Source organism: Dendrobates tinctorius, unplaced genomic scaffold, assembly GCF_039654945.1.
Source record: "Dendrobates tinctorius isolate UK_male_01 unplaced genomic scaffold, ASM3965494v1 ptg000090l, whole genome shotgun sequence".
NCBI classification, from domain to species: Eukaryota; Metazoa; Chordata; class Amphibia; order Anura; family Dendrobatidae; genus Dendrobates; species Dendrobates tinctorius.
Window position 1 is genome coordinate 12449667 of NW_027361758.1, and position 8827 is coordinate 12458493.

Below are 8827 nucleotides of genomic sequence, written 5' to 3' on the forward strand. Positions count from 1 at the left end.
GTAATGAGTGGAGGAAAGAGGAGACTCTTAAAGAAGAAGTTACAGGTCTGTGAGAGCCAGAAATCTTGATTGCTTGTTTCTGACCAAATACTTATTTTCCACCATAATATGCAAATAAAATGAAAAAAAAACAGACAATGTGATTTTCTGGATTTTTTTTTCTCAGTTTGTCTCCCATAGTTGAGGTCTACCTATGATGTAAATTACAGAAGCCTCTCATCTTTTTAAGTGGTGGAACTTGCATTATTGCTGACTGACTAAATACTTTTTTTCCCCACTGTATATATATAAATGAGTGTGTGTGTGTATCAGCCACACCCACTCCACATAGCAACCAATCACGAAGCATCTTTCTTTTCACCAGAGCTGTTTAAAAGAAGCTGAGCTGTGATTGGTTGCTATCAGCAGCAGTTTTCTTTGTAGACAGTTGTGGTACCTGAGGCCTATTATTCTTATCATTTCTATGGTGTTATTGTCCTTCTGTATAGCTGGAAATAACACAATGTATTACTGTTCGGACACAGGCCACCCTCTGACACAGACTGCAGGGGAGCTCAGTATCATGGGAGAGGATTATATGCAGAATATAAGGGGTGCTCACTGCTGGTGGGCTATGATGCTCCAATAATAACCAAATAACAAAAGACTTCGGCACTCAAATGTTAGGTTTATTACCCAATACGGGTATAAAAAAATAAGGCTAGAACCACCACCATACAAAGATAAGAATCGACCCTAAGGAAAAACACATGTGCTTCTGCTACGTTTCGGCATTCACATGCCTTTTTCAAGCCTAATCTGTTATGAAGAGGGGTCTCTCATGATGGAAGCAAATCCACTAGCCCTGCGGCTGTCATTTCAACAGGAGTCCCCATACCACCCAGGCATACAGGATAGGATTAGATACACAGCTCAGCAGACAGCATGACACAGGATCGGATTAGATACACAGCTCAGCATACAGTATCACACAGGATAAGATTAGATACACAGCTCAGCAATCAGTATCACACAGGATAGGATTAGATACACAGCTCAGCAATCAGTATCACACAGGATAGGATTAGATACACAGCTCAGGAGACAGTATCCCACTGGATAGGGTTAGATACACAGCTCAGCAATCAGTATCACACAGGATAGATTTAGATACACAGCTCAGCAATCAGTATCACAGGATAGGATTAGATACACAGCTCAGGAGACAGTATCCCACAGGATAGGGTTAGATACACAGCTCAACAAACTATCACAAAGGATGAGATTAGATACACAGCTCAGCAGACAGTATCACACAGGATAACATTAGATACACGTCTCAGCAGATTGTATCACACAGGATAGGATTAGATACACAGCTGAGCAGACAGTATCACACAGGATAGGATTAGATACATTGCTTAGCAGACAGTATCACACAGAATAGGATTAGCTACACAGCTCAGCAGTCAGTAACACACAGGATAGGGTTAGATACAGAGCTCAGCAGTGTCACACAGGATAGGATTAGATACACGGCTCAGCAGACTATCACACAGGATAGGATTAGATACACGGCTGAGCAGTCAGTATCACACAGGATAGAATTAGATACACGGCTCAGAAGACAGTATCACACAGGATAGGATTAGAGACATGGCTCAGCAGATTGTATCACACAGGATAGGATTAGATACACGGCTCAGCAGACTGTATCACACAGGGTAGGAATAGAAACATGGCTCAGCAGACATTAACACACAGGATAGGATTAGATACACAGCTCAGCAGTCAGTATCACACAGGATAAGATTAAATACATTGCTCAGCAGACTATCACACAGGATAGGATTAGATACATAGCTCAGCATACAGTATCACACAGGATAAGATTAGATACACAGCTCAGCAATCAGTATCACACAGGATAGGATTAGATACACAGCTCAGGAGACAGTATCCCACAGGATAGGGTTAGATACACAGCTCAACAAACAGTATCACAAAGGATGAGATTAGATACACAGCTCAGCAGACAATATCACACAGGATGAGATTAGATACACAGCTCAGCAGACAGTATCACACAGGACATAATTAGATACACGGCTCAGCAGTCAGTATCACACAGGATACGATTAGATAGACGGCTCAGCAACAGGATGTACCAAAGGAGAGGATATTTTTATTCCAAGAATTCCACTCATTCCATCTGATTTGCTTTTTGATTTTAAACGCCTCCAGTTTCCACTTTGACTGCTATTTGCAATGTCCATTAACAAACAAGGCTCAGGGACAGTTCTTGAAAGTAGTAGGGATCGATTTGCAATCTCCATGCTTTTCTCATGGTCAGTTTTACGTGGCCTGTTCAAGAGTTGGAACTGCTAAATTTTATCTGTTCATCTTTGCACCAAAAGGAAAAACTAAAAATGTTGGTTATCAAAAGGCTCTTGAATGAGTTGAAAATAAAATACTGTCAATACTTAGGTAATTGTTTAGTTAATTTGTGTTGCAAATCTGTAGTGTTGAATATATGATGTGAAATGTTTTTATGTGCAATATAATCATCATAATTTGTTACAACTAACCACATTTAGTTACTATGCCCAGGCAACACCAGGCTCTTCAGCTAGTGTTTATATAAAATACACATTTCTACTTTGCATTATTGAACGGCCTTGGAAATTAACTTCGGATGAAGCAAACAGCTGCAGTAATTGTCTGTGAATAAGCACAAAATATATTAACAGCACAACACATAAAGCTAGAGGAGCTGGTGTTCACAAGTCTGACTATGACTTGGAAAAGAAGGTAACTCCCTGATCATTTGCCTGGGAGGTGTAATAATAGGCTTTTATTTCTGAGATGGCAGGATGTTTAGTCAAGCACACACTCTTATGTACACAGTTTAGACTTCCTATCACTTTGTATTTCTTCGTGAAGTCAATACCACCACATTTGTTAGAATTTGATGGATTTATGTCTAGCTTCTTTTATTAAGTTTGTTGAAATCTTTCTCTATATGCTAAGTGCAAAAGAAGAAAAAAATTGGCTCATTTTCAATTTGCACATACTGTGTTAGAGAATTCAGAGTTTTAAGGAGTTTTTTCGTTATTATAAATGAGTAAAATTGCAAAAGTGGCTGTAAAAACAAGCAACTTTGCGATTTACCTCCAATTAAAATTTTCTTCAGTTTTCAAGAATGGAGGGATGTAAAATTGTTTTGTGCATTGCTCATTGCCTTGGTTTGTGGACAACTTTGGAGTGTAGCTCACGCTTACAAACTCTTTACTGGATCCGGCCATCTTCAGTGCCCCTGCAAAGCTGCCCCTGCTTATAGCAAAAGTGTACAATTTGGGACATCAGTGCGCCAATGCCGCAGCACTAATCTGTCAATAATTTGGCGCTCACCATGGAAGCCGGGAGGCTGGGGAGCAGTGTGCTCCTGAAGAACAAGGAGGAGAACAACCCTTTATGTAAGGTCATCAAATGGAAACCAACTATAATTGCAGGATTCTGTGATAGTGGCCTAATACATTCCTAAACTTACTATCCACATTTTCCTTTTTTTTATCATTGATATTTTCACAAATCCGCCAATATACAGTATATATAATTCAGCTAGTATTACCTTTTTTAAGTTGTTCTTTTCTATCTGAACATTTATGGTATACGTCTCTTCAGTCGAATAATGAAATCTCATGGTAACCTCGTGGGAATTAATGGCTTTAAATTCTCTGAATTGGATAACCATCTCAGTCACCAGAACTTTCTGTCTGATGAAACTGCATGGATAATGCCACTGAAGTTTTCCACATGAAGATAAGGGGGAGAATAAACAGTTATCATGGTTACTGATGATGACTGCACAATTACCGTATAATGTAGGAGATGACAGTTCAGCCTTCCTGAATCCAATCATCAACTCCAGTATCTTTTTACGCCAATCTTGATACCGAGCTCACTGGACTAAAATGCGCTAATTTTTTTAGAAGCATTCTCTTCTAAATCAATATAGCGCATCTCTCAGCTGCCATGTGCTAAAGACAGAAATGTGCTCCATCTATAGAATAGAGTACAGTTTTGATATAATTAATGCCACTTTTGGGGTGTCATTTATAATGAATTTGTAAGGTAGTGAATGATAAACCATACCCCTGTAAATTCTGCCCACTTTTCAAAAATTGGGCCGTGCTGGTGTAACAGTTTTAATTTGTATTTATATAATTTTCTAACATTTTTATTCCAGTTTTTTAGTACAAAATGTCTGATGAATTAATAATCTTAGTTTTCTTAGTGGAATATGGAGGGAAAAACAACTCTAGTGTCCTCTGTGCAGGCAGATACGGTGCTAGCACTAACTGGGCATTTGATGCTGTACTGATGCACCATGGGGTTTATAGCAGAACCTACAGGAATAATAGGCAAAATAAGAGCAAGGAATCAAGGTCTAAAGTGAAGAAAAAGGCATCACTACAGAGAAATAAATACATCATGCAATAGCACCCTTTATTTTTAACTGATCTAGAGTGAGAATGAGCTTCCCAAATTTTCTCAAAAGTTAGACTGAGAGAGAGGCTTCACCATTTTTTGGACATGATATATTTCCCATTAGGCAATGAACAGAATATTGCTCCATTTACACTGAGAGATGATCGTGAATTAGCATTCATAGAAATGCTCAATAATGAACTTGCAGCTTAAACAGTGGCGATCACCTGGTGAACGAGAAAAATGCATGTTCATCATGTGAAATTATCTTTTGTGCTACAAAATAGATCATCATTTTCAGCAGCGCATCATCTTATGTAAACAGGACATGTGCTCATGATCAATCTGTTGTTCCGTATGCATTTGACCTATGTAAACACACCATTAACCCTTTTCTGAAATCGAGTGTAATAGTACGCCGACATCGGATACCCTCCCTTTGATGTGGGCTCCGGTGCTGAACCCACATCTTTTCTGGCACATGTCAGCTGTTTTGAACAGCTGACATGTGCCTCTAACAGCCGCTGGAGGAATTGCAATCCATTTGCGGCTGTTAAGCCAACAAATGCTCCGGTCATAATGGCAGGTTAGTTTTAGCATTTAGTGCACATGGTAAAAAAAAAAAACAACTGTGGGATTGCACTTTTTTGCAATTTCACCGCACTCAGAATTTTTTTCCCATTTTCCAGTACACAATATGTTAAAATCAATAGTGTCGTTGAAAAATACAACTCGTCCTGCGAAAAACAAGCCCTCAAAAGGCCATATTGACAGAAAGATAAAAAAGTTATGGCTCTGGGAAGAAGGGGAGCGAAAAAACCCCCCGCAAAAACGAAAATATCTCCAGGGGTTAAGGGGTTAAATGCCCCTTAACGATCATCAAATGCAGAGCTGATTGGCAGCTGTTTAGTTCCCCAGGTCGGCGTGTGTAAACGAACCCTTAGTTATAGATAACAATACTAACTTAGATTATGCTAATGGTTAATGTCCAGAGTTGAGCAGTAATATATGCATTGAATTAGAATATCATCAAAAAGTTAATTTATTTCAGTTCTTCAATACAAAAAGTGAATTTCATATTATATAGAGTCATTACAAACAGAGTGATCTATTTCAAGTGTTTATTTCTGTTTATGTTGATGATCATGGCTTACAGCCAATGACAACCCAAAATTCATTATCTCAGTAAATTAGAATAATTAACAAAAAAAAAACACCTGCAAAGACTTCCTAAGCATTTAAAAAGGTCCCTTAGTCTGCTTCAGTAGGCTCCACAATCAAGGGGAAGAATGCTGACTTGACAGATGTCCAGAAGCAGATGTCCAGAAGGCAGTCATTGACACATTCCATAAGGAGGGTAAGCCACAAAAAGTCATTGCTAAAGAAGCTGGCTGTTCAGAGTGCTGTATCCAAGCATATTAATGGAAAGTTGAGTGAAGGAAAAAGTGGTAGAAAAAGGTGCACAAGCAACTGAGATAACCACAGCCTTGAAAGGATTGTTAAGGAAAGGCCTTTCAAAAATTTGGGGGAGATTCACAAAGTGTGGACTGCTGCTGGAGTCATTGCTTCCAGAGCCACCACACACAGATGTATTCAGGACATGGGCCACAAGTTTCCTTATGTCAAGCCAATCATGACCAATAGACATCAACAGAAAAGTTTTACCTGGGTCAAGGAGAAAAAGAACTGGACCGTTGCTTAGTGGTCCAAGGTGTTGTTTTCAGATTAAAGTAAATTTTGCATTTCATTTGGAAATCAAGGTCCCAGAGTCTGGAGGAGAGTGGAGAGGCACACAATCCAAGCTGCTTGAGGTGTAGTGTGAAGTTTCCACAATTAGTGATGGTTTGGGGAGCCATGTCATCTGCTGGTATAGGTCCACTGTGTTATATCAAGACCAAAGTCAGCACAGCTGTCTACCAGGAAATTTTAGAGCACTTAGTGCTTCCCTCTGCTGACAAGCTTTTTACAGTTGAAAATTTAATTCTCCAGCAGGACTTGGCATCTGTCCACACTAGGGTGACTGCAAAAAATCGATGTCGGAATTTTGTCCGTCTGGACCCCACAAAACGATTCCCCTTTCCAGATATTGAGATAGCCAAAATTTGAGCTCGATCAAACGACGTTAACCCGTGCTGCTCGTCGCTCAAAGTTTGAAAAAATCCAAATTGAGGTATTTTAAGATTTAGGTATTTTGCATAGTCTGTTAGACTATAAAGAATGTGACAACAACATTGCAGAAATAGCCCTGACCAAATTTTCGAACCATTTGTGGTATTTGAATGCAGAGTTGGTGGGATTATCGTTTTTTGATCCCACCATTACAGACAATGAAAAGTTGTTAATGGCTAATAAATTGCTCAGTAGCACAGATGAACCATCAGAGCACGCTAGGGTTGTAAATCCAAAAGTTAGGAAAGAAAAATTAAAAGAGGTAGGAAGTAACCGACTTTAACGACCTTCTGACAAAAGATGAAGAACAAAAGCAATATGTCCTGCAAGTTGTAAGCAAATGCCGAGCATTATATTCTGACGTTTCAAAAACTACTTTAACAAAAGCTCTAGAATAGATTAGATAACTATGTAAAATTATCAACTCATGTAGGTTAGCGTGCTCTGATGGTTCATCTGTGCTACTGAGCAATTTATTAGCCATTAACAACTTTTCATTGTCTGTAATGGTGGGATGAAAAAACGATAATCCCACCAACTCTGCATTCAAATACCACAAATGGTTCGAAAATTTGGTCAGGGCTATTTCTGCAATGTTGTTGTCACATTCTTTATAGTCTAACAGACTATGCAAAATACTGTACCTAAATCTTAAAATTCCTCAATTTGGATTTTTTCAAACTTTGAGCGACGAGCGGCACGGTTAACGTCGTTTGATCGAGCTCAAATTTTGGCTCTCTCAATATCTGGAAAGGGGAATAGTTTTGTGGGGTCCAGACGAACAAGATTCTGACATTTTTTCCCCCCATATGAGATCCGGTCACCCTAGTCCACACTGCCAAAAGTACCAATACCTGGTTTAAAAACAACTGTATCACTGTGCTTGATTGGCCAGCAAACTCGTCTGACCTTAACCCAATAGAGAATCTATGGTGTATTGTCAAGAGGAAGATCAGAGACACCAGACCCAACAATGCAGATGAGCTGAAGGCTGCTATCAAAGCAACCTGGGCTTCCATAACACCTCAGCCGTGCCACAGGCTGATCGTTTCCATGCCGCATTGATGCAGTAATTGATGCAAAAGGAGCCCTGCCCATCCATTTTTCCGGAGGCCACCACATCACAGCAATGGATCTGCGGGGGCCTCCGGGCTTTCAGAAAATGCCTGCGGAGTCCCCCCGCACCACAGAGCACGACCGCCTCAAGAGGCTACATCGCCCTGCAGCGTCGGACCGGGACCGCCACCACAGTATTTTGTAAGTATATTCCGACTTTAAGACACACCCCCATTTTCCCCAAAAAAGTGTGTCTTATGGTCCGAAAAATACGGTAGTTTTCATAAAATCACATCCGCTAAAAGCAGCTACAAAAAATGCAACATTTATGTTACCTAACTGTCCAAAAGTAGATGTGATTTCATATAATCTCCTTTCCTCTGTGCGTCTAACGACGCTGTTGAACTGTGCAGTTTTGGTGCAGTTTTTCTCAGGGCTCATACTCACTGGTGTGAAAATCGGATGAGTGCAATCCGATTAAAAATCGGATTGCACTCTGACCAATGTTAGGCAATGTGTGACATCTCATTTGCGATTTTTTTCTCAGCTGAAATCGGACTGAGAAAAAAATCGCAGCATTCTGCGATTTGCTGCGATTTTCAGGTGGAAATCGCCAATGCAAGTCAATGGGTGCTATAAAATAACTGACAGCACTCGCACCATGCGAGTGCTGTCCGAATTATACGCACCGGTGTCCTTTGAAAAAAGCCAACAATTCATATGCGGCTACAGTACAATCACACTGACATGTTAGGATAGAATAGATAGTATAGATATATACACATAGAATACACAGATATATATGTGTCTGTCACTGACATGTATATACCTATGTATTCTATGTGTATATACAGTGGGGAAAAAAAGTATTTAGTCAGTCAGCAATAGTGCAAGTTCCACCACTTAAAAAGATGAGAGGCGTCTGTAATTTACATCATAGGTAGACCTCAACTATGGGAGACAAACTGAGAAAAAAAAATCCAGAAAATCACATTGTCTGGTTTTTTTTTCATTTTATTTGCATATTATGGTGGAAAATAAGTATTTGGTCAGAAACAAAATTTCATCTCAATACTTTGTGATATATCCTTTGTTGGCAATGACAGAGGTCAAACGTTTTCTGTAAGTCTTC